The 27,473-nt window shown below is 44.2% G+C and overlaps 1 protein-coding gene across 1 annotated transcript in view; it reads right to left on the reverse strand.

Moving 5' to 3' along the window:
* Positions 1 to 27,473, reverse strand: part of LOC138514670 (serine/threonine-protein phosphatase 6 regulatory ankyrin repeat subunit C-like) — a 1,495,665-nt gene that overhangs the window by 673,993 nt on the left and 794,199 nt on the right. The gene's annotated exons all lie outside the window — the stretch shown is intronic.

Genomic DNA, 27,473 nt, shown 5'->3' on the forward strand with positions numbered 1-27,473 from the left:
CACTGCATTAGGTAGAGGGACGAGCTGCAGCATGTATCCCATGGCAAGGGATAACGTCTGTTTGTTTCTAATATAGTCCATGGTTTTCAGATCAAACGCTTAACATTATTCATTGGCACCTGGGGCATGGCTTACCAGGGATCCCAGTGTTTTGCCCTTTGTTTCTCGCAATGCACAGATTCAACTAAATATGTGTTCAATTGGGTTCTTGGCTGTTGAAATGTCACATGGCATCCTGTTTGTGGGGCAGCACCCATTCCATTACGCTTTCAATAGGATCTGGCTTTTCATGATCTGATAAGATGGCATGCCCTGTGTTTCTCCAAATGAACCCTTGGTGACTGATAGGTGGTGAAGATATTCAGATGAACTTACTAGGCCTTATTGGAAGTATTGGTGGTAATGATAAAAAGATGGAATTTTACAGCGGTCAACTCCTAAAAAAAAAAGGAAACGCCTGGAAACACCTGTGTATAGGCGTGATACAAATGTCCAATAAATAAATAAATAAAAGCGGGGGGTCTCATTAGCATACCAATTGAATGTGGTGTCACCAGAAATGCGCATATCATGGTGCCATCTGGAAAAAGTGGTGGAACTTCTGAAACAAGTGGGGAGATCCGTCTACCCACGTGTACCCTGGACCTGACTCCTGGTATTTTAATATCATTTCTTTTTAAAATGGCGATTAGTATGAGTGATCGTATGAGCTATTTACTACACTCAGAAAGAACCGTATCGGGTAAACACGTGTTAATTATGTCATGAAGTACTTCCATTGTAGCCAATGCAGCAAAATGTATTCGATCTCAACTGAGTGTGTTTAAAATGCACATCGTGTTTACAATAGCATGTTACTTTTACCACCGTACGCCCAATTAGGCTTACAGTGGCTGCCCTCTCGAGGGAAAAGAGCTTTGATGAGTTTCCTTTAATGTGAGCTGCTTCTGTCCCGAAATATGTATGTAAATACCTGCATCATTCACCGTTCGGTAGCATTCCGACCTGGAACCCCGGTATTAGCGGCATACCAAACAGCGGTGGGTGCCGCTAATAGCGGCATAAGCGCGTACACGCGCCTCTTCAGGTAGTAAATACCGGCATGCCGGTAATAGGGGGTAATTACAACCCACGCAAACATGCAAATACCGGCATCGCGAAGCCGGTAATAACGGGCTGCACGATGCCGGCAAAACAGGCATCGCGGACCACCCGCAAACAGAAAGCACGATACAAGGCAGCTGCCACAGGTACACACAATCCCCACAGGTGGAGTCAAAGGAGGCTGCGCCAGTATGAACTGAGCACACCCACACACCACAACCTCCCCCTCCCCCGGTGTAGGCAATGCAGAGTTGCCCAGTACAAAAGGAGCACAACTAAACACCACACCCCTTCCTACACCAAAATGCCACCACTAGCATTTGCAAACATGGCGCAGGAGGACCAGCCTATACTGATACAACTACAGAAACAACTGCAACAACAACAACAACAGCAGCAAGAACAGGCAGCACAGAGGAGACACAGGAGGAGAAGGAGGTTGAGACAGGCCCATCCATTACCACCAGTGCAGCCACCAGAGCCTCGTAGGCAGCCAGCAATACCTTGCACCAGACCCAGCCCATTCAACCTTACCCCTGAGCAGATCCACACCCTGTACCGGTTGGACCGTGACACCATCACCACCATAGTGCACATGATACAGAACGACATTGCCAGCCACATACAAATATGCACTGCCATCCCCCCACTACTAAAGGTGGTGTCTGTGCCACACTTCCTGGCCACAGGCACCTACCAGCACACAGTGGGCCAGCTGCATGGCATTTCACAACCACTATTTTCACGCATGCTGAACCAAGTGCTGGATGCCCTCCTGAAGCACGCAAGCACCCACATATCCCTACCACGGACAGCCCAGGAGATAGCCGAAACCAAAGTGGGCTCCCAGGCACTGGCAGGCATGCCCAATTGTGTCGGTGCCATCGACTGCACCCATGTGAAATTGATAGTCCCCCATGCCATAGAGGCCGTGTACCGCAATCGCAAACAATACCACTCCATCAATGTGCAAATGGTATGTGACTCCAGGAAGATCATCACCCATTGCTGCGCCTGATTTCCTGGATCAACACATGATTCCATGTTACTGGGTAAATCCACGGTACCCCATCAAATGGAGCGACATGCTGGACCACGTGCCTGGCTGCTTGGTGAGTTACACAACCGTCCCATGGCAGTGATTTGGGGTACTGATGTGTGGGGATGCATGAGGGGGGGCAATACTGCACCTGGGTGGGAATAGCCAGTGATTGGAGAATGCATGCAGAGCCAAACACTCCTGACCTGAACCAGTCAAACGGTACATGACACTTCACTGGGCCACAGATCACAAATAATGCATATTAATGAGAACAAGTAAGAGGCACAACCAGGCCACCATGGTGATGGCAAGCAATGCATGAATGAACAGGACGGCAAGTGTGGCTATGTGAGCAGTGTGACCATGCATAGTAAATAATGAACAGCATGAATTGGAGTCAAAACATTGTTGCACTACCACAGCATATCTGCCTCAGCATGCATGATTACACCCTGAATCATCTATTGAATGCCAACCAGACTACCACACCTCATGACAGTACAGATTGCACCTAGATAAAAAATTGTCATGCTTACAGGGACATGTACATGGCCACACCAAATAGCTGGCGGCATGACTGTGCTCCCTGATTTACGGGAGTTCAGAGTGACACACACCTATTTGAATCTGCTTGCTGGTGATGCAGGATATCCCTTGAGGCCGTGGCTACACTGTGCCTAACCCGCAGAACGGCCATGAGGAGGAGTACAATCGTGTGCACACCCTTACCCTTGTTGTCATTGAGCAGACCTTTGGCCTGTCGAAGCGGCGGTTCCGCTGCCTCAGCAGGTCTGGTGGGGCACTCCTATATAGGCCTGAGAAGGTGGCAAAGATCACCCTGGCCTGTGTCATGCTGCACGACATGTGCGTCTGGAGAAATGTACCATTGTCACCTGACATTGACATGCATGGGCCGGGTGAGGATGATGAGGATGGAGACGGAGGTGAAGTAGCCCCACTGCCAGTACGTGATGCACGGGATGGCCATGCTGTGCGGCAAGCACTAATTCAAGTATACTTCTGAAACACAGGGACTATGAAAGACTTGTGTCAGTCAGACACTGGGACAATGTGAACATGCACACAGGGAATCTTGGGAGTTGGGCACTGAACACCGTAACACATTAAATGGATGCACACGAAAAATAACAATGTCCAGCCATGGATTTTTCTTCTCACAACTTGTGTATTCTTTAAAACAGCAAAAATGTGCCCACTCCCCCCTCCCAGACCTCCCCAACAAACTCCCTCACCCACCCCATAAACCCCAGTAAATACCCCAACAAACTCCCTCACCCACCCCACAAACCCCAGTAAATACCCCAACAAACTCCCTCACCCACCCCACAGATCCCAAATGACCCCATGTGTGCAACAAACAGTGTTCCCTTCACCAATGTAGTTCTTCACATTGTCATTGCCCATACTGTTATTTCTTTGAGACTTTTGGGTCTGGGGGTGCCATGGCCGAGTGCCGTGCACTCCTCCGCGTTAACCGCACAGGGCTCGATTGCACCAAGGTGGAAGGGGTTGTTGTAGTGGAGGTGTCTATTGTCAGTCCCATGGCTGGGCCAAGGTGTGGCCGCTGCATCTGCGGGATGTTTGCAGGAAGGGCCTGTGTCAGTGACCCCATGCACTCCCTGAATGCACACGTAGATGCCTCCACAGCAGCTGTATTGGCTGCAATGGCCGTGGCTATGGCCCTCATGGCCTCATTCCCAGCGTTTACCTGTTGACGCATGATTTGCAGCATTGACTCTTGGCGGGCCTCTACCCTTGCCAGGCGAGCCTCGAAGGAGGTGTCGGCCGCAGGTGTACTGGTGGCTGGCAGGGTGGTGGCTGGCAGGGTGATGGCTGGCAGGGTGGTGGCTGGCAGGGTGGTGGAAGGCAGGGTGGTGGCTGGCAGGGTGGTGGCTGGCAGGGTGGTCGAAGGCACCTGCGTGGGGTCCTCGTCCTGGGCACTGTCCTCCTCGAAGATCCCAATGTCTGATTCTCCAAGGTCAGAGTCATGGAGACACAGATCATCCAGGCTCTCAGACTCCGCAGGTGGGGGGGGGCTGGCAATGGGCCTTGGGGTTGGTGTTCCAGACATGATTCCAGCCTCATCATCCACCTCTGTGGACACAACGTCCGTGGTGGCCGGCAGAACGGCTCCCACTGTTGTGGGTGCCTGCTGCTGTTCTGTCGCTGCAGGTGCCCCCTGCAGGGTTGATGCCTTGCGTGGCACACTGGGTGTTGCTGCAGGCATTTTCTTGGACGGGGGGTTGGCGGTGGCCCTGGTCCCTTTGCGTGCACTGGATGTACTCGCACCCCTGTCCTGTGTTCCACCTTCCTCATCGGTGCCAGGGAGATAGAAGAGATGCAGGTCATCAGTGATGTTGTCAAATGGCAGCTATGATGTATTGCGGTGTGATATGTTCATACATTCAGGCATCATTTTATTTCTGGTGTGTGGCATTTGGTGTACTGAGGGGACATGTTGGCAATCAATGCATGGCTGGTGGCATAGCATTGGTTTGGTGTCTGTGTGGTGGGTCCCATGGGCATGGTTGGGTCATGTTGCACCTCTGTTGGGATTGGGATTTTCACTCAGCATGCGTGTGGTGCAGGGTGTGGCATTCATTCTATGGATGTGTTGATGTAGCCTTGGAACATGCATTGCCTTGCCTACTCTAACTTCCACATCACTTGTGCCACATCATGTTTTTGTATACGTGGATGTGATGGTTCACTCACCTTCCTCTGTGGTAGTTGCAGCGCCGACCTCCTGGTCTCCTATTCCCTCTATGGATTCCGGGTCAATGAATGCACTTGCGGTCTCCTCCCATGCGGTGAGCTTCACAGGGGAGTGTGTGCCACCGCCTGTCGCCATTGCGGCCTTCCTGTTCTCCGCCAGGATCTTCCTGACCCGGAGGCGGAGGTCGTCCCAGCACTTTCGGCAGTCACGTACACTCCTTGGGGTGCTCCCCACTGCCGACACCCTCTGAGCCACCTTCTGCCAGACCTCTTTTTTTCTGGTTTGGGCAGCATGCTTGAGGTCTGTGCTTCTGATTTTGTCTGCATGCTGTTCGTTGGTGTTAGCAAGCATTGTGAGTTCAGCATCAGAAAAACGCTGCTTCCTTTTCCTTTGGGAGGATTTTCTGGTGGCCTTCGACATCTTGCTTCAGTTGTGGCACACATCAACACGAGTGTAGTGGTGGTTATGGAGGATGGCAATGGATTGAGTTTTTAAAGATGGCCGCCGGCTCATTTCCCGTTCCTGCGCGATGACGTAATTTCCGGGTCCTTTTTTGCGACCACGGTAATACCGAGCCGGTAAGACCGCAAGTGCATTCATTGACCCGGAATCCATAGAGGGAATAGGAGACCAGGAGGTCGGCGCTGCAACTACCACAGAGGAAGGTGAGTGAACCATCACATCCACGTATACAAAAACATGATGTGGCACAAGTGCCGGTGTTTAGTGGTTGTTATGACGCGGTTACGGAATGGGCGGTACCCGCAATGCCGGTATAGGGGGGTTGGTGGCCCATTACCGGCATGGCGGTTTTGCCACTACCGGCATGGGGTAACGTGCGTTCTCGCGCACTCGTAATCACCCGCTGTTAGCGGGTTCATACGGGCACGGACTTGCACGTTCCGGCATGCCGGTGATGGACACGCTGTTACCGGGATACTCGTAATGAGGGCCACAGTGCGGAAAAAACCTGCACTGGCTCAAAGATTCGACGTGGAACTGGGAAACATGGCAGCTATGAGGAGAGTTGCTATGCAAACGTATGGGCTGACACTCATTTATGCACTGGACACACAAACCACTGTGGATAGAAGACCAGTAGTCCTGGGTGCTGGGTTCAGATTGCTGGCGATTTAAGCCACATTTCAAGGAAACAAAATGGAATCACTCATGCGCTGCATAACCATTTCGATTTGGGCAATTCAATGCAGGCAGAGCTCCTAAGAGATTTCTATTTTCACTTTTTGGAAGGATAGCTCAGGAGCAAAGTGCTCGCCTTGGAAACAAAGAGACACAGTGCACCACATGTTCGATCCGTGGGTCCGCACTTACAAACCTCTGGGTATTAAACACTTTATAAATAACCTATCATATCATATCACGGTGCTTACCCCTGCAACTGGAGTGCATCATTTTCAGAATGAGCGATATGGGGGGTCATTACAAGTGAGGCGGTAATGAGTTAATGGCGCCGGTAAAGGTGCCGGAGCCATCAACCTCCTACCGCCTCATTATGACTCTGTTCGCGGGTACCTGCGAGCAGAGCAGGGTGCTAACAACGGGCCCGTAATTAACGGGCCGTTGTTAGCACCCTCCCCATTGAGCCCTATGGGGGCTCAAATGGGAATGGGGATGTACCAGGTCCGGGTCCCTTGAATGAGGAATTACCAGGCCCTCCAAGTTCGGAATGGCCCAGTAATTCCTCATTCAAGGAACCCGGACCCGGTACCCGGTAAGGGGGTAGTCATGCCGCTAATAGCAGCATGTTTACCTCCTACCTTGTAATGACCCCCATGGTCTTGGACGTGTCTGCCTCTTCTGCAGCCTGCTCACTAGCTCTAAGCTTTTGCTGGTGGGAACTGCACGACCAAAGGGTTTGTTCACTCACTTTGAGGTTTGTGGATCAAACTGTGGTAATCTCATTCACTTGCGTTTGCTCTTGGCGCACATAAACGAAACATAGTTTGTGAATTGGAGCCAGAGCATGCACCTAATGCCATGTTGCAAATGTTAGGGCTTCAGACAGGCAGTTGGCATCTGAATGTAAAGTAATTGTTGCGCATAACAATTCTGAGAACTGCTAAAGATACTGACACTGACAAACTGCTGCCACGTTTTCATATTGCACCTGTGTTTCACTTACGCACTGATCTCATCAAACCTGACTGTCCTGGCTTTTAGCCGTATGTCATTTTGCAATTTCATACAGTCCTTGTATATTGGACCACTTAGACCTATATTTATAGCAATCTCTCTGTACATAAAGCAGAAAATCTGTTAATTTGTTCCTTGTACAATTCCACACCGTTCTACCAATCTGCACCACATTTTGCATATTTACCTGTTAGGTCCAACTGGACATTACTGGCTACATGACATTTGGACACCCCCCACCTCTTGCCTTCCCCAGATTCCAACCCCTTCAAACATGAGACTGTTGCCTGAAATCAGGTAAACAGCAATATGGTTGTGGAAGGACTATCTCCCCCGAACTTAAGGTGTTTGCAAAAGTATGCAGTGGTTTAAATAAATAGAAAATAACGAATAACATTAATGTCTAAAAATGTATAACAAAAGAAATACCAAATGTTTAAAAACAATTATATGGGGCGTGGGGTAAGGGGTTAAAACAGGTGGGGAGGGGATTTGGGGAGGATTATAAATAAAGGGAAATGGGTGTTTGTGGTACCCTGCCCCACAAATTAAGAAAAAAGTATTGTTTTCGTTATAAATGTTTAGACATTAATGCATTTGTTATTGTTTCATTTGTTTAAATCACATGTAACCGTTTAAGAAGCGAGTTATTAAAGATATCACAGTTCTCAAAGTTAACAATGCAGCCTCCTTTCAAAACATAAGCAACAAAGACAGGGCAACATTACAGAGTTTAAGCACCAATGAACAACTCATTATTAAAGCAGCAAACAAAGGGGGTGCCATTGTGCTGCAAAATATAAATTGTTATGTTGAGGAGTGTTTACGACATCTCAATAATACAAAGCCTTTCTTTGTATTGGTTAATGATCCCACAGAAGAGCTCAAAGAGCTTATCAATCAAGAAGTAAATTGAGCAGAGGAGCTTGGCATCATCTCCACCCAAGAAGTTCAGTTACTCACCCAGAGGAAAGTCTGCATCCCCATTTTCAATACAGTCCCCAAAATTCATAAGGGCAGAGTTCTCCCCACCGTCGCAAAAGGCGGCCCATCAAATCGGGTAACGCATCCATATTGCAAACCTTATCCCAATATGCCGACTTTTTCTTAAAGCAAAAGATACCATCTATGTGGTCCTTCATTAAAGACACTACACATGTGATTTCCATGATAGAAGGACTTTCTTTTGATCCCACTCAAGAAGTCCTCATATGCATGGATATAGAGGCACTATACACCAATGTGCATCAACATAGGGTTCTGGAAATAGCAGCAATACATTTGGGAGAAGAATTTAATGATTTAGACTTAGCACACAGAGAACTCATTCACTTTCAGGACTCATTATATCACCAAACCGATGCACCGCCACGGGCTCCACAGTAGCACCAAATTTAGCAAACCTGTACATTAACAACTTTGCGAAGGCATACATCTATCCTATTGACAATTACTTCCATCGGCATATAAAACTATGGAAGCAGTATATTGACAACGTGTTGGTCATCTGGTGGGATCCAAAGAAAAAATCCCAGAGTTCATATTGTAATTAAATGGCCTAGATCCTAAATTGTTCTTGTCACACATTACAAGTTCGGTTGAAATATTGTTGGATATTTGGATATTTTGTGAAGAGAATGTTCTTAAGGTCTAAATATTTAGCAAGCCTACAGATACTAATCCAATATTTAACTGTGAAAGTTTTCATCTGAAAGCCACATGGGAAAACTTGCCATTTAGCCAGTTTATAAGATTACGTTGCAACAGTTCCAAAAGCTTTGATTTTGAGCAGGCATCAGGAAAACGTACTTAAACATGGTGAGCTAAAAAATATTCCAAGAAAGGCATTCCGCGGGCAAAAAAAAGATCTAACAACATCTCACCACACCTGGCTTCCAATCCCAATTTGCTTTCTTGTATTTAAATGCATTTTTATGAAACTGCTTGCGCCATTCGTATCTCGCTGCATGCGGTTCAGAAGTGTAATCTGGTTTCTTGAAATTAAATGTATATTTGAAATTGTTTGCGCCATCTGCAATTGCTGTAAGTGGCTTTCTAAGCCTCCTTTTTTTCACACTCTAATTTACAGCTTTGGAGCTATTTGGTGCGACGCCTTGCGACCGGTTCGGTTTTTTGCACCCGTTCCTTGTGCGATTACGCTTAGTACTTTATTGCCCGGGTTAGTTCACTGGGTTTTTTGTAAACCTTTATAACCATTGCTATGGTTTTTGTAAAATGTTCCTATCATTGTTTTAACTTTATTGCAGTTTTCTGAAAAAATCCTCCTTCTTTCAGATTCCCCCATGTGAGGGGACACCCCAGACATAGCAGGGAGTGCTGCGGAAGCTTTAACTAAGTGTCAACTTTGCCCTAGTAAATAATAGCTTGAACTTGGGTGTGTGTTACATGCCTGTGGACAGTTTGTGTGAACTTCCTGCTTTTTTAACTGTGCACTCTATGAGTGCTTATAAACATATTCATAAGTGGTCTATGTTTCTATCTTTCCATGAAAAGGTATTACCCCTGAGGCTACCCAATGAAATTCGTTGTTTTTCATGCCCTGAAGAAGACTGGCCCACTTGTTTTGAATTGATAGCCACTACACAGTCAAAACAATTCATCATCAGAACTCATGAGTTCTTCACATAACATGTGACATTTACAGAGTTCTAACATTATGTGCTTTGGTGATAGTGAAACACTGTTATTGTGCTAACTGCTGCACACTTTATATTCGATTGGTGCACAGGATGACACCCAAGTGCAGCTTGGGGTGGTATATAAATGCAGGATACATCGATGTTTGTTTTGTTTAAATGCATTGAGTTGAGTTACAAACTGTAACATTCCTTTCCCTTGGTCACCTGTGTGGTACGTGTGCACAGGTGGTGCCTTTGGTGTTTTCTGGGGTCGATATGCCTCTCTTTTGGGCATTTTATACTTAAATGTGGTATGGCTAATTTTGGGTAAGATTAGTTTTTTTATTCATTCAGTTCAAATTGATGTTTGTATTTGTGTAATCAGACTGCTAAAAAAAGTGTTTTCATATTCATTAAAATAAGGAAGTATACATTTTCAAATTAACGTGTCTAATGGCTCTTATTCCAAATTTATCTGGGTTTCAAGTTTATTTCTGAAGATTACAAATCAAGAGAAACTGTGGTTAGGGTATTCCGGAAGTTGAATGCGCTTGGACTCTAATTTGTTATTACAAGGTAGGTTAACTTTCAATGCCGGTAAACTGCAGTGCTGGTTAACATAGGTCCTACCCTTGGCCTAAGGAGTATAAAAAGGTGTGAATTATCAACTAGCACTTAACGGAAAGTGCTAGTAGAAAACTCACATCTAGAAATCAAGAGAGCCCTATTCTTTTCATGTTGTAGTTTGTAATTGATCCCGCTTGTAGGCTCTCTTTTTGAATTTATTTTTATTGGGTTACCTCTTTTTGTTCTTGTTGTATATTTTACGCAATGGCATCTGTCTCCCCCAGAGTAAGATTTGATTTCAACCTATGCTATTCAAAGATGAGCCAATGAAAATTTTAATAGTTTGTGAATGTTCTTGCTGATTCCTAGAAGCAGATGTTTATGAGAGTTTACTCAAAGCTAAGAAATGTTCTCTTCATTTGCCTTGCCAGCTGCCCTCAATTTAATTAAATCTGACCAAACTGCCCTTAATTAGAACCAATTCACCCCGAAACCCCTGCCCTTCACTTTAATTAATTAAATCTGACCCCTCAGTCCTTACTTTTAATTAATTAAATCTGGCCCCCTTTCCCTTTATTAATGAATTAAATACTGGACCCTGCCCTTAATTTAAACACATTAACCCTTATCCTCTAACTTTAGTGTCCTTTAACCTTAAATAATATAATAAAAGAAAAGAAAAAAGGAAAAAACACCCACTGCAGCCTCATGTGCCCTTCCAGAGACCCTCCCTCCGCCACCCCTTATTGGTGCTGCCAGGTGACACATAACCCAACTAGCAATCTTAATGGGCGGTTCAAGGGCAGCCAGCGAAGGTCGGAGTATAATGTCAATTTTCCTGCTTGCTTGTCCGAATGGCACCCAGCCCTTCACTGCATGCCCTCCGCCAACCCGAAGGACCACCGACAAAAGGTAAGGGATGACGAAACAGTCTTGCAAAAGTATCGTTCCATAATTTGTTGTATCATGCGGAAATCCACTGTTTGGGTCCTGACATTGCGGGGTCTCACCACCTGAAACGTATGCAGTACGTGCACTCTGCCAGATTGATTGTTACTGATGTGAGGTGCCGCCACGTTAGGAAATGTGCTTTTGTACGATTTGCGCCTTTTGTTTTTTAGCCCTGTCCACTTGGGGTCCTGCTGCTGTGGGGTCTCATCACATTTGCTGCTGTGGGGTTGTGCCATGTTTGAATTTTATTAATGTGGAAATTCACCACATTTGACTTTTGCCACTGTGGGTTTCCAGGTCATTTGTACTTTGTCACTGTGAAGTTTTCACTGCACTCGACTTTTGCTGCTGTGAGGTTTCGCCACATTTGTATTTTGCTGCTGAGAGATTTCACCACATTTGTATTTTGCTACTATGAGGTTTCACCATATTTGTATTTTGCTACTGTGAGAGTTCACCACATTTGACTTTTGACACGGTGCGGTTTCATACATTTGCATTTTGCTACTGTGAGTCTTCACCACATTTAAATCTGCGTACTGCCACAATCAAATTTGCTACTCGGGGTCCACCACATTTGGCTTTTTCTACTGTGAGATTTCACTACATGTCTTGACTCTTGCTACTGTGGGGTTCTAACACATTCGATGTTTGCTACTCTGGGGTTCCTCCACTTGAATCTTGCTACTGTGAGGTTTCACCAAATGTGTGTTTTGCTACTGTGAAAGTCCACCACATTTGACTTTTGCTACTGTGGGGTTTCAGACATTTGCATTTTGCTACTGTGAGGCTTCTCAACATTGGAATTTGCTATTGTGAAGCTTTGCAGCATTTGACTTTCCTACTGTGGGTTTTTGGCATATTTGCATTCTGCCACTGTGAGGTTCAACCACATTTGAATTCTGCTACTGTGGGGTTTCACTACATTTAATGGTGCTACTGTGAGGCTTCAACACATTTGAGTCTTGCTTCTGTGAGCTTTCACCACATCTGGGTGTTGCTACTATGAGACCTCAACGCATCTGAATTTTGCAACTGTGAGATTTCCCCATGCTTGAATTTTGCTACTGTGGACTTGCACCATTTTGAGTTCCACTGTTTTCGAATCTTGTCCACTCTGAATCCTGCCACTGTGGGGTCTCATCTCATTTGACTTTTTCTGCTGCTGGGGTTCACCACTTCTGAGTTTGGCTGCTGTGGGATTTCTCCACATTTGGATTTGTGTTGCTGTGGGGTCTCACCATGTTTGAACTTTGCTGCTGTCAGGTTTCACCTTCATTTGAGTCTAGTACTGTGGGGTTTTGCAACATCAGAGTTTCTTGCTACTGAGGTGTTTTCGCCGCAATAGAGTTTTGTTGTTTTGAGGTTTCACCATGTTTGAATCCTTCCGCATAGGGTTTCACCACATCAGAACTTTGCAGCTGTGAGGCTGTGAGGCTGCTCGGCATTTGAAATTTGCTACTCTGAGATTTGCTCCATTTTGAGCTCTGCTGTTTTTGAAACCATACCGGCTTACTTTGTACTGCACCTGAAATTCAGCCACCATATACCGGCAACAACTAAAATTCGATTCTGCTGCCCCTAAACCTAACCACTTTAAAACTCCACCCACCTGATTCCTACTGCTCTTGAATCTCTTCATTCTAAACTCCATACTACCGGATCTTAGCGAGTTATGGCCAATCTTGACTTATGCTACTTCAAAATTAGCCATTTCAAACTGTACTAATTGGTTCCTGAGTGCGCCTGCCATTTTGTTCATTCTGAATACTTGCTACTTTGAATGCCTACACTCTGAAAACCCAACTCTGCTTTGCTGCTCTGAATTTCAACCTGGAATCTTCTTAGCTAATCCTTATTACTTCCTGAAACCTGACACCTGCTATTCCTACCTCAATCCTAAATCCTGGTGATCACTAACTCACAGAATTGCTAACCCTCTGGTCCCAGATCCCACTGCTTTGTGTACTTTAGCCCAAACCTTAATCACTCTAACCCGGATACTTCCTTTAACCCAACCACTCTGAACTTTGCCACTTTCAAATCTAACCGCCTGAATTTCTCTTTAGCAAACCCCCATCCACACCTAAATCCAGAGACCTCAATCCAAGAAAATATTACAATGATAAAACAAGCTCCACAGGGAGGCTTCCACCACTAGATGTTCCCCAAAATATTGGCTATTTCAGTTCCTTGCCAACAAGAATTGGCTGTTTCAGTACCGCACCACCAAGAAACTCAGAGGATTTCCCCACCATAAGGATTATCGACCTAGATCTAACTGGCCACGCAAAGAGGCTCTGCCCCAGGAGACCATCTCTAGCATGCTGAAGACCTAACTGTCTGATGTTTATCACCAAGAAACCTTGAGAAGTATAGAGAGACCAAAAAAAACAACCCTAGGAGGGCTTTCGACACCTGGAACAATGCGAATGGCAAATCCACAACCACTGTGACAAAGCAAGTCTCATCAATCCTATAACCAAAGCAAGGCAACCGCCACTGTGTGTAGCCCCAAATCGATCAACTCCTGAGACCAAAAAAAGGGCCACCTTAGAAGGGCTTTTGCAACTGGAACAAATGACAAATGCAAGGCCTCTGTAACAAAGCAAGCAACCACAAACCTATAAGCACAGGATACACCCACTACTGTGTGTAGCCCCACATTGATCTATCCAGGCAACAATCGTCTAACACTTCGGCTTACCTGCTCTGATTAAAACCAACAGGAACTATCAACAAGAGAGAGCCCACAAATAGGGAGCCTTCTACCAAAACAGCTTAACGCACAATCAAATCTGCAGTGGAACAGCAACCAAAAACAGTCACATAGCAATGCAACCACAAACATGCCCTGTTATAAGAAGGACAAGGAAACAAAATTGGAAAATGGAACAAGAAAGATGAATGACACCTCATCAACGTCGAACAACAGGAGCTACCTACTAGAATTTGCAACACCTCAAAATCACCAGCAACAGCCACTAAATGAACTAAAGATATGGACAAAGACAAGAACAAAGACATCATACATCTTCTGCTCACTCTTCACCTACAATACTACTACACCGGAAAACAAAAAACCCACAACAAAGGATCCAAGGAAAACTAGAGTGGACCTCACAAGGCTATCAAACCATCAACCACAAGGCTCAGAACCAGGCAATGTGGAAAACAGCTTTGGAAAGACACCTATAAGAATCAGAGCTAAGCTAGAATCCCTAACCACACACACCCCTTACATAACCAGAGATTGGGAAAAAGGACCACATGGAAAACAAAACACCCTACTACAATGGATCAGAACAGAGAAGCCCATTGTGTAACTTACTGGAAATCCTTAACGAAGGGACAGAGGATTCAAACACACACTCAGCAAAAAACAGGCTCACCCAAGAGAGAGTCAAAGAATCAATGGTCACCACGCCAAGTGAAATGCAAGAAACAAAACTTAAAGCACAAGTCAACTCGCACACACTACACTGCAGCCTACTCAACATACAATCTATGGCACAGCACAAAACAGAAATGTACAACACCTTAAGCAAAGGCAGAACATATTTGCTCTGTCTCACAGAAACATGGCTCTGACCACTACAAAGTAATCTCCCATGAAGCCATACACTACAACTACAAACTAATACACTCGAACAGGGAAAATGGGGGAATCGCCCTAGCGCCCAAATATCACATCTGCTCAACACCCCTCCCATTAACTGACATAGAAGACTGTGAATCATATCTAGTCAATCCCAAACTCAATGTCCAATCCAACCTACTGTTCCTTCTGATCTACAGACCTCCCACCTACAACTAGAACTCCACCACAAATATTATTGACATTGTATCCAACCTCTCTACAAACCATGACAACATAATTGTTCTGGGGGACTTCAACATTTGGTTCGAAAGAGAAAATTAAACAACTACAAACTTCCTCAGCACCCAAATGGAAATCCTTCACTTCAAACAAATAGTTAACGGTCTCACCTGTAGAGCAGGACTTACTTTAGATGCAATCTTCTGCATAGATGAACTCTTGATCACTGCCCCACCAGTAACAATCATATGGAGCAACCATCAGATGAACTGGTTCACCATCAAAATCTTGAGTCACATGATGCCCACAAACATAGAAACTCCCGCCGACAAATAAAAGAAACTGGAAAAGACTAGACCATGAATCCTTACAAATGTATTGGAATCTACCGAAACTGATATCTCCCAACTAAATATAATGGCACCAGACTCCATGACAGAGAAGCTCAACGCCTGGATCACAGACACTCTAGATCAATCAGCACCCCTAAAACTCTTCAAACCCACTCCAAAGAACATTGCAGTGAGATGGTTCATAGAATAACTGATGGAACTCAAAAATGAACTGTAAACTAGAAAGATGATTGAGAAAACACTTCAACTGATTGAACAAAACCAGCTACCAACAACAAATACGAATAAACAAATCAGCAGTCCTGACATACATAAAAACATGCTACACTTCAAGAATGCAATTGGCAACAAACCCACAAAAGGAACTGTTCAAAATCCTCAAGAAAATAAAAATCCCAACTTCTTGCAAGAACTGTATAATACCATTGCAATCCCTACGTGAAAATATCACAATCCTTCTAAGAGCAAAACTAGAAGCAATACAACAGACCATTGGCACAGGCTGAAGAACAATTAACACCCTCCCAGAAACCAGCAATACATCAACCACCACAACAATGGATCAATTTGAACCCATAAGTGAGGAACTTTTCAACAAACTAATTAAAAGACACCACCACTGCCAGATCTCCCAGTGACCCATGCCCAATGGGTATCTACAAAAAACTTCTCAACTACAAAACACCAGCCTTATACCTCTGACTACTAATGAATCTATCCCTAAACACATGAATAGTACCAACATCGTTCAAATCAGCATACATCAAGCGCCTCCTAAAAGATGAGACACTAAATACAGAAGACATTGCTAACTACAGACCTATATCAAAACTACCATACCAAGCAAAAATCCTAGACAACCAAATCTACAAAGAACTACTCCACCATGAAAAAATCAACAGAATGCTTGACCAATTCCAAATCAAATTCAGACCCATGAGAGGAACTGAATCAGCAATCCTCTCCATATGGGACCACATAAAAATAAACGCAGACAATGTCACCCTATCGGCTGTCATTCTACTGGACATATAAACCACCTTTGACACAAACAGATGCACAACGAAGAGCCTGTAGGAATGTGGCAGTAAAAGCTGCACACCACAATGGCTGAAATCTTTCCTCACCAACGAAACTGAAAGAACACACATACCGCCATTTACAGGCAACACTAAGAATATCATTTGGGGTGTCACACAAGGATCAAGCCTCTTCCCGCTTCTCTTCAATATCTGCATGACCCCCCCTAATAAAACTCATTCAAACCTATGGACTAACAGTCTCCAACTATGCAGACGACACCCTACATATCTTCAAGATAACTTCTGACCGAGACCTTGGCAACACATGCCTCACCGACAAGCACCTGGATGAAAAACCACAACTTGAAGCTAAATCCATTGAAAACAGAAATAATGATCTCGCCTCTAGAAGACAATACAATGAATGTATACCTGACCTGGTCACCGAGCATGGGAACCGAAACAGAGACATCAACAGTGATAACAAATCTGAGAATTCCCATAGACAACACCATCTCTCTGGAACCACAAGTCAACACAATAGCAAAAAAATGTTTCTACTTCCTGTGATTAATAAGAGGGATCCTCCCTTACCTCAATTCCCCACACAGAACCCTTGCAATCATCTCCTTGATATTATCAAGAATAGACTATGCAAACAGTCTACAGCTTGGAGTGCCACCACGCCTCAAATATAACACAGAAAAGACACAGCAAGTCTACTCCTGAGACTTAATAGAAGAAATCACACCACACCGTCCCTGAGAAGTCTACACTGGCTGCCAGTAAAGAAAAACATTAACTTCAGTGCCCTCTGCATTGCCCATACACAACTGAACAAAGAGCCGAATTCCTCCAAGCCAAAATCACCCGTTACCAATCATCAATAGACTTGAGATCAAATAACGACCTCCAAATGGAAACAAGACACTAAGAGAAAAGGAAATTCAGAGGAACCGCCTTCTCCTAACTGATAGCCAAATTATGGAACCCGCTACCAAAGGAAATAAGAATGACAGAAGACCACCTAGCATTAAAAAAAACACTAAAACATTGATATTCAACTCATGGAGATCACCAGAAGCCAACTAAGCAAGCCCCACTTCCCTTTTCCACCACACCCCCACAATATCTCGCGTACCACACACTCCTGAGGTCTAGTGAATCAACCTACCAAATAATCAAACCACACACCCCTCTCGAATCATGCTTCAGGCCCCATATCTGCAGCCAACAAACAACTTACACACTGGACACCACCCTTCAGGACACAACAAGACCAGTGCGCATAACAAAGCACACCGAAAAAGCTCAAATGGAGGTAAACGTTTCTCCTGGTTCTGTACGCATCAACAAATTAGCAGAACCTCTATTCTATCACTCTCTCCTTCACTAACCAACCCTACCCACTTTTCTTACAGAGCCACGTGAGCACCTGGAGACCATGCAAATGGCAGCATTGCATGGTATAAATCAACATAACATAACACAACATAGCACATATCCACGTCTTTGTCTATTCCCCATTGCCCAACTGCAGCATGCTAGGTGGCTTTCCAGCATATGAGAACTGTGACAGTTATGAGTGGAGACCTATAGATGCATGGTGGTACACCCACAAACTCAGTGGGAGCATACCCAGCAAATCTATGACACAATCCAACCTACGCACAAAAGTGAGATGGTGAAAGAATACTAGAATATTCACTTGTGCATGGACGGTGTCCAGTCATCAATTCGAAAACAAAGGATCAAATGCAATACATTTGAGTCAAAAGGACCGAAAAAAAAGACTGAATGCCTTTTTTTAATGTATATTATTTTGAGGATTTGGTATAGGTAAAATTAATGTTTTTTGGGCAAAAAACGGGTGTTTGGGAGGGGGATCCCCCCAAAAAAATCAGAAAGGCATTGAGTCTTTTTTTTTTAGTCCTTTTGACTCGAATGTACTGCATTCGATCCTTTTGTTTTTGAATCTTTAACCTACAACCGCATGGACACAACCTTCATAGCACTGCTGTGAATTGGAAGGCAGAATTTACGCCCATTCAATACTACTCTGCTCCCTCTTAAGACATAATAACACCATGAATGAATCATGTGCAGTGATTTACACCCTAACCAACAAGGTTTTGGAACCCACTTTTTCTCCAAAATCCAGACTATCCGCAGATATTTTGCTAAAAGGAAGTTAGAGCATCTCTTTTAATCCTCACTTTGGGGCAATATTAGGATATTTTAATGTGGCAAGTTGTGGAGTCTGAGAATACAAAAAAAATATTTCAAAATTGCCAGTCTGCTACATCAGAAGTGGAATTAGAGCTGGCACCACCACAGCTAAAATTCATCAAACGTTTGATTATGAAACGATACAACTTTGGAGTATACCATTCCTTCTATGAAAAGAAATGTCAGAAACCCAAATAGCAAGAGACATTAACTTGCTCAGAATGTCAAAATAAAAATTATCATTAATCTAGAGTGAGAGGTGCACACATATTAGGCAAATAAAATTCCTTAACTACTTCTCACCCCATGTTGAGAAGCATTTTTTATTTCTATAACTAACAGGCAGACGCTACTTTGACAAGAGGCTAATATTCACTTTGTTTTTGTTTTTTTGCAGCAGCATATCAGGTTTTCCTGTTAGAAATTGTTCAGAAATATGGCTTTTAGAGGTGGGGGTGGGGGGGTGCAATGCATAGCCTGTGGACATATTTTTATATTTTTATATTTATGTATGTATGTATGTATGTATGTATGTATGTATGTATGTATGTATTTATTTATTTATATTGCACCGGGCCCCACAGGCAATCAGGGCACGGAAAGAGACTCAGGACAGGACAAGAAGCACAAGAAACAATTAGGGGAGGTATAGGATACTACAGTCTATGTAAACAGGAAGGTAAACAGGAAGGTCTTTAGTTGTTTACGGAAGCGCAAGAGGTTAGCTTCCTGTTGAAGAGCAAAGGGTAATGTATTCCATGCCTTGGGAGCTTGCTGTTACAAAGGATTTTCCATTGCGGAGGGCGCATCTTGGTTTAGTAAACGTAAGTAACTTAGTCCCTGAGGACCTCAGCGTTCTGCTAGGTTCCTATTTGATTAGTCTCTCAGCAAGGTAGCGAGGTGCAGAGGCATGTACACATTTGTGCACCAAGCTAAGTATCTTGAACAGGATGTCACAGGCAGCCGGGGCCTCTGCTCAGTTCAGAAACATGGGAGTTATGTGGCAGTTGGTTTGCAGTGTGGATGGCATCATTTTGAAGAACGTGTTCTGGTTTTATCTGTGCCTCCCAGTCAGGCATTACAGTAGTCTATGTTTAGAAGGATAGTGGCTCATGCAAGAGAGATACCGTTTATTTTTCAGAGAGGAACAGTCTTATTTGTCTCAGTAATTTCAGATGGTAATGAGTGTTTTCATGTGATTGGCATGAGCTTCTGCACCTAATGATGCTTCGAAGCCAACTTCTAGAGTTTTAACTTTATTGAGAACTGGAATCTCACAGCCCTCTATCAAAAAGGTGTGTTAGTCGGACGAGAATTTGGTAATGGACTGGTGTGAGTCAATTATCAACAGTTCAGTCTTATTGTTGTTGAGACACAACCAGTTCCCCGACATCCACTCTTTAATAGTACTGTATATCGACTGGAGTTTGTTTGAGTATGTCTCATGTGTCCCATCAAGCTCCTACAGTAGCTGGTTGTCATCAGCATAGTTTGTAAAAGTCATGTCCCTGTCAGTTAGGATGTCAAAGAGCAGTTTGATTTAACTGTGGAACAGCACCAGTGACAGGCTTGCACCCTGTGGGACCCCATGAGCAATGAGGGCTGAGGTGGAGAAGGCACTACCCCATCACACTGTAGACCTTCTGTTGCTCAGAGAGAATTGTATCCAAGGGGTTGCGTTCTCTGAGCAGTGACCTGATATGACAAGGTTGGCTATTAGAAGATTATGGTTGAAGAGATCGAAGACTGCAGAAAGATCAAGCAGGACCAATAGTCCTGCTTTCCACTGGTTGATAATGTTTAGCATATTAGATTGCAAGTCTATCAGAGCGCTTTCTGTCCCGTGGTGTGGGTGAAAACCTGATTGTTTGTGGTGAGCTTCAAATACTATTGAAAAAATCCACTCCATCCATAAAAATGCTATAAGTCTGAGTGTTGCATTCATCAAGCGCTGATAAACATGTATGTTGTAAAACACCAAATTATGACAGTTTTGCAAACACAGTTGCACTCTGATTTAAGTTTGCTCAGCAACTGCAAAATGTGATATTTAAATCCATTTTGGGTGGTTGATGGGGGCCCAAAGCATGGCCAAAGGCCATGGCCCAGGCAGAGTGACAGTGAAAAATGCCCATGACTACAAGCCGTGGCCACTGGCTATGGCTTGGTGGTGGCAGGGGCATAACAGAAAGCCATCACAGCACAGTGACCACATTTCAAATGTTGGAGGCTGGGATGATGAACTGGGCAGTGGCCAATGCCACACACCATGTCCAGTGGCTACTCCATGTGGCTTTGGATGCCATGTGTCCATGGTGAGGTGTCGCAGGGCGAGAGGATTGTGCTGCTGGCCATGTCCTATGGTCACTCTTGGTGCAGGCTTTCTCACCAAGGCAATTATGGAGGGGTACTGTTCATATGATAGCTGTTACAGAATGCCTTAAGAACACACCAACTCTCAAAGACCATTTAAGGGTTTATATTTGCAAATTAGTAAAGGGCCTCACTAAAGGCTGTCTCTCTTTATCGCTTTCTCTCTCTCTCTCTCTGTCGTATGTTTGGCGCATGCCATTCCCTTCCTAACCCAGGCATCCCTCAACTCAAGCTCTGTCACTAGAAATCGATAAGCCCTTCTATCTAATGCTGACAATTTGACAGTGATGGCCTAAAGGCAAATGCCTTCGCTCTCTAACTTCCTCTGAGAACAAATTATGTGGCCCCTAATGCAGGTTCCCCAAAGTGGTACAACGTTCAGATTGGTCCCTTCAGACACTGAGTTGCCACTTAGCCCTTTCCTTCCATGCCCTAGTGTTTCTCCCCTTTCTCTCTGTCACTCTCTCTCTCTTCCTCCTACTCTCCTCCCTACTTCTCCACCCACCTTCCCTCTCTCACATGTTTTTCCTTCAGATGTTCCTCACATCTCTACCTACCTCCACCCTCCAATGTTGCTCTCTTGTACCCTTTTTCCTCACTACTGCTGCACCCCTGTCCACACCACTGCTATAACCCTCCCCACAACACTACTGCTCCACTCTCGACACCACTACTGTGCTCCTCTCTACACTACTACACCCCTCTCCAGACTACTACACCTCTCTTCACATTGCTACTACTAATACACCCTTTACATACTACTACATTCCACCCACACCTATTACATCATACACTCGCCTTTAATTTCCCCAAACACCTCCACTCTCCCATACAAATCTTGCACGCACATTCAAACCACATCACCTTCTCTCACCAACCAATGCCTCGCCCAGTCCAGTCCATCAGCAATTCTCCTCCACTCTTCTAGACTTATTCCTCAGATTGGTCACCTGGTCTTCCTTCTCCTCCCTTGGCCTCACCCAAATGATATGATAAGGCACAAGTGTTTCTAGGCGCGACAAGACAAGGAGGGGGAAACAGAGGGAGGACAAAACAACGATCTTGCTAGGCCCTGAGGCATTCAGATCGCGCAAGTGCAGAGAAGTGGAAGTGGAAGGGGAGAAGTGCCAAGGGAGGTGCAGGGGAGAAGTTGTGGTAACTCAAAAAGTTCAGCGAGTGTGTGGCTCAGTGCAGGTAACTCAAAAAGTGCAGCCAACGGTGGCCCATAAGTGCAGAGAGAAGGGACTGTAGGGTTGCAGATACAGGCCACAAGTGCTGGAGGAGGCAGTGCGAAGTGCAACTGGACATGGAGGAGACTGAGCCCAAGTTCAGAAGGTAGCCATGTGACCAGTGCGTGGAGCAGGAGGGACATCAGCAGAGTAGAGGACGAGAGAAAGTAGAAGTGAAGAGGAAGGTCTTGAGTTGCTTCCAGAACCAGAGGTGGTTCTGCTAAAGTTTGAGAGTGGCAGGGAGGCTGTTCAAGAGGGAGGCTCCAGTCGAAGATAGCGATCTGACCGCAACTCTCTGCTTGGAAAAACACCGGACCCTCAGAGAGTTGGAAGTGGTTGAGCAGAGAGCTCGAGAAGGGAGATGTTTAGGAAGAGAGAGTTAGAGGTAGTGCGGTCCCAGGCCCCAGAAAGCCTTGTGGTTGATGCAGAGGCTCTTGAACTTGATCCTTGCCGTCACTGGGAGCCAATAAAGAGATTTCAGAGCTGGAGAGATATGATCCCTGGCCTTCAGGGAGTGATGGAGGTCAGGCGATAGTTAGCCGGAGAGGAGGGGTGCACAAGGGAGTGTGTAAGGGGGAGGGGAGGTTCCAGTGGCAAGGGAGTGATTGCAGAAATCGGCCATGGCTGGAGCAAGGTTGTTGATGTGGTCCTTGATGGTTCTGGATGAACAGGGGAGAACCTGTTTTGATGAGACTTTCATAGATCAGACTTGTCTAGAAACGTTGTCTGGGGTGAACAAGGGAAAGGAAGAGAAGGGAGGAGGAGAGACGGCCACAGGTGGGCCAGGAGTGGAGGAGGAGGAGAAAGAGAGGGTGGACAGTATGTCCTGACATTTAATGATGAAATGAGAAGCCCCAGCTGGGCAGAGGGCCGGGAGGGAATAGGAGAGGTAGAGACTGCAGAAGGGTTGGCCAGCTCCTTTCAGATTTTAAAAAGTTTGGTCGAGTTGTTAGTAGCCGTAGAGACACATGCTTGGATGTGGGCTATCTTCTTTGTGAGGACAGAAAATGTGCATTGCCTTTGGAGCGGGCGGCAGGCCAGTTTGTCATAGGGTGCACCTGACACCCTCCACTTCCTCTCAGCCACCCTGCACATGCGTTTGAGGGTGACAAGGTCAGAGTCGTACCAAGAGTTGCATTCAGTGAACGAAGTGGGTGAGAGTGATCCCTACCTTTTTTTATTAAGTTTTACTGTTCCCATACTTTTAATTGAAAAAGAAACCATTCCAGAACGGTTTCGTTTTAAAATAAAAGTCTAGGCAGAAGATGAAACCTGCACTTTTAGTGCACTGTACTGAATGTTCCCTTAAACAGCATGCACTTGTATTTTGGGATTTGTATTGTCATGGGAGGGGGCGTGTCAATGGGGTTTGTGGGGAGGAGGGGCAGGCGAGTAGGGAACATAGTTCCACTACTTCTTTTCATAGACGTCAACTACTGGTTGCACTTCGATTTGGGCATCAAGCACATCCTCATGACAGGGGCAAGTCCAATAAGAGTGTTAGAGATAGAAAGATGAATGTTAGATAGGGCTGTGTCAGGGTGTGAGTCAGCCAAAAGTGCAGAAGGAGGAGAGAAAGTAGCAGCGAAAGGCTCAGCTAAAACACGCTTCATGGGTCGGATGACCGAGAATGTAGGTGGCTTGGCCTGAGGGGTAGAGAGAAAGAGGTGCGAAGAAAGGAGAAAGTGATCAGTCCAGGAGAGAGGAGTGGTGAGAGAGTTGTAGAGGGGGAGGTCTGAGGAGATCAGAACATCCAGGCTGTGCCCTGCAGAGTGAGTCGGGCCAGAAGGAATGATATATACATATATATATATATTTAGAAAAAACCCATTACCCGATCCAGATTGGAAACGGGATGTGTTAAGCGGAATGCACTCCCAAGAAAACTCGAATATAGAAAGCCTTAATGACTCTCTATACTAAGGCAAAGAAAACCCAATTGGTCCAGACTGACATGCCTTTATTTTAAAGTCAGCATGGATAGGAAAAAGTTCAAAACACAACGCGTTTCACGGCACACAGACCGCTTGATCACGTAGAACAGTGTAAACATAGACAAGGTGACTATATATGGACTCATGTAACTCTATCCCCAGTATACAATGTAGAGTGTCTCCAAGACAATTGACTGCTGTCTCAATACTAACATAGCAGACATCTTAACCCTTACAAAACACTGCACAATGCCCATAGTAAATGCATATCAAACTCATTCCCAGCGCTTTACATGTTTTCGTAGTGATTTCTGTTTGCGTAAAATAATTGCAAAACCAAATGCTCACAGGTGCGTGATGAGAAAATGAAATGCTAAATTCAAAACATTACTCAACATTCTTAAGTTACAACCATTTGTCCAGCATTAATAGTTAGTACGGGCATTAGAGCTCTCAGAGCTAATGTATAGAAATGCTGCTCTAGGGCAATATAATTCAGGATGCCACTTGCGCCAAACAGCTCGTAATATCAACAAAATCATTGCAGCATGTAAAGTATGGGAACCATAGCATAATATCCCCAAAATAGATGCTGGCTATAAAGTTGCTTACCATTATCAATGGATAATAAACAAATGGGTAACCAATGAAAGAATCTCTATTGCTGAAGATCACGTGACTAACTGGCATTAGTAAATAAATAAAATGCCTAATGCTTAGCTGGATAAAAGTATATTCCAGCATAGACCAGTCTGTTGCTAATAAAGTGCATAGTACGTATTGCAAACTTATTCAAATGTACCACATTTAGGAAAATAAAAAATGCGAATACCTGAACTTGCAAATTGGCAATAGCCAACCCCTATGGTCAGACTGCAATAAGCAGTTTAGCAGCTGATGATACATCCTAAATGGAGGTATTTAAAGTGCTTAGTGCATTCAATACCCAAATATTATATCCGTGCAAATATGCATGGATGTGCAAATATGCAATAACCAACCTCAATGGTCAGACTGCAATTAGCAATTTAGCAGCTACTGATGTATCCTACACGGAGATGTTTAAAGTGTTGGGTGCATTCATTACCTAAATATTGAATCCGTGCAAATATGCAAGACAACCTAGTCTTAGATGTAATACTAGAATAAGATGTAATAAAGTGCATAGTGCATAATAAAGTGCATAGTGCATGTAAACATCTAGTTAGCATCTAATAACTGATCTATACATAAAAGCAAAAAAGATATTTCTACACATCTAATGCCTGTTATTTCCATTCTACCCAATACTGTTTAAAAAAAAAAAAAAAAAAAAAAAATATTAACCCAAGGTAACCTATTCAGCAAAACCACATGGTCCCACAAAATCAATTGTAAGCATGTGCAGAAAGAAGGGCCTATAAATGGAATAGAATCTAAAAGAAAAAATATAGTCTGGAAGAAACAGGGGAAAGAGAAAAGAAAATCTCAAAGAAAGGTATATACCTAAATTTGTATGAGCCCAAATACACTTGTTCAAAGAACAGAAAAATTAAATAGATGTTTAAAATAGGACATACGTGCGTATGTCCTAATTTAAAAAAAGGGCCACCTAAGCTTCATATTTCCCTCTGTTATGTAAAGAAGATGACAAAAAATATATATATGTTTTGGGCAATGGACCAACCTAAAATGTAAGAGAGAAGGTGCCCAATTACATAAACAGTGCGATCACTTATGAACCCTCCAGTTACGAAGAACCTAAACGGCCCAGAACTAGGAAACACATAACCCAACTCGAAGAGAACAAGCTGAATGTGCAAACTGCAATGATAGCCTAACATCATAATTTACAAACATCTTCAACCAACATTTAAACATAAGTTGGAGTATATAACTGAATTATAACTTGTTCATAATCATACAATAATAAACAAACTGGAAACAGGTCATGCAAAAAATTCTACAATGGATTCCCTGCAAAAGAATCACCTGCAAAAAGTCACCTGCAAAAAATCTATCAAAGAGTGAAACAAGAGAAAATTAATCTGCTAATCTAGTAGTTCTTACAGTAGCATGAGACAAATGCATCAACAAAATGGTGTTATATAAAATAAAGGAAACATGCATAAAGGTCATAATTAAGTTCCTAAAAAAGTATAAAGTTCTTCATCCAAATTATGGCCTCTTGGTTTTTTAGTTTCTAGGTCCAAAATGCATTTAGTTTCCAATTGTCTCAATGCCAATTCTCTGTTGCCACCTCTCGGGTGTTTGGCTATGGTATGAATGCCAAAAAATGTAAAACCATCCAATTTGCTATTATGTACTTCTTGAAAGTGCATTGCCATGGGGTAAGTAACATCCATATTCTTGATCGCCCTGATATGCTGTAGCATTCGTAGCTTGAGTCTGCCTATAGTGCTGCCTACGTACCACTTGTCACAAGGACACCTGAGCACATAAACCACATACTCAGTGTCACAAGTGATACGTGTCATAATAGAAACACTCTTGGCCAAAATCGGATGTTCATAATTGGAGACATCTGTTGCATACTTACAGGCCTTACATTTCCTACACTTACGGAAGCCTGTAGTTGGTGTATTTAGCCAAGTGGAGCCTATAGATGGAGTAGAAGGGCTCATAAAGCTAGAGACAAGGTTGTCCTTAAGTGAGACAGAGCGTCGAAATGTAATGTTCATCTTGTCGCCCAAGATCGTTCCTAAATGTTCATCCAGTTGTAGGATATGCCAGTGTTTCCGCATAATCCGTCGTATTTGCTGGGAATTGGTACCATAAGTGAGTATGAGTCGTGTCTCACTAGTTTGATCATTTAATGGTAACTGCACTGTAGTAGTTAACAGTGAGGAGCGGTCTAAGTCCCTAGCTTTGTGAAAGGCTCTTTCGAGTATGCGTTTGGGATACCCCCGTTGTTTAAATTTTAGAGCCATGTATGCACACTCTGCATCGAACGTCTCTAGTTTGGAACAATTCCTTCTTATGCGAATAAATTCACCATATGGTATGGACCATTTGAGGGAGGTAGGATGATTACTTTTCGCATGCAGTGGTATATTTGAACTTGTCGGTTTGCGATAAAGTTCTGTAGTAAGTTCTTCCTGAGCCACCTTGACAAGAATATCGAGATATACGATAGCAGTCTTGTGGTGGCTTTCCGTAAACTGGAGATTTAATTCATTAATGTTCAACCTCTGGACAAATTCTAACCACTCTAAACTAGTACCATCCCAAATGATGAATAGATCATCTATGTACCGCAACCAGAGAATTATCTTAGCTGTGTATTCATTATTCTCTGTACCCCAAACAACAAACTTCT

This window comes from Ambystoma mexicanum, chromosome 12 (genome assembly GCF_040938575.1).
Source record: "Ambystoma mexicanum isolate Mex_15411 chromosome 12, UKY_AmexF1_1, whole genome shotgun sequence".
In the NCBI taxonomy this organism is placed as follows: domain Eukaryota; kingdom Metazoa; phylum Chordata; class Amphibia; order Caudata; family Ambystomatidae; genus Ambystoma; species Ambystoma mexicanum.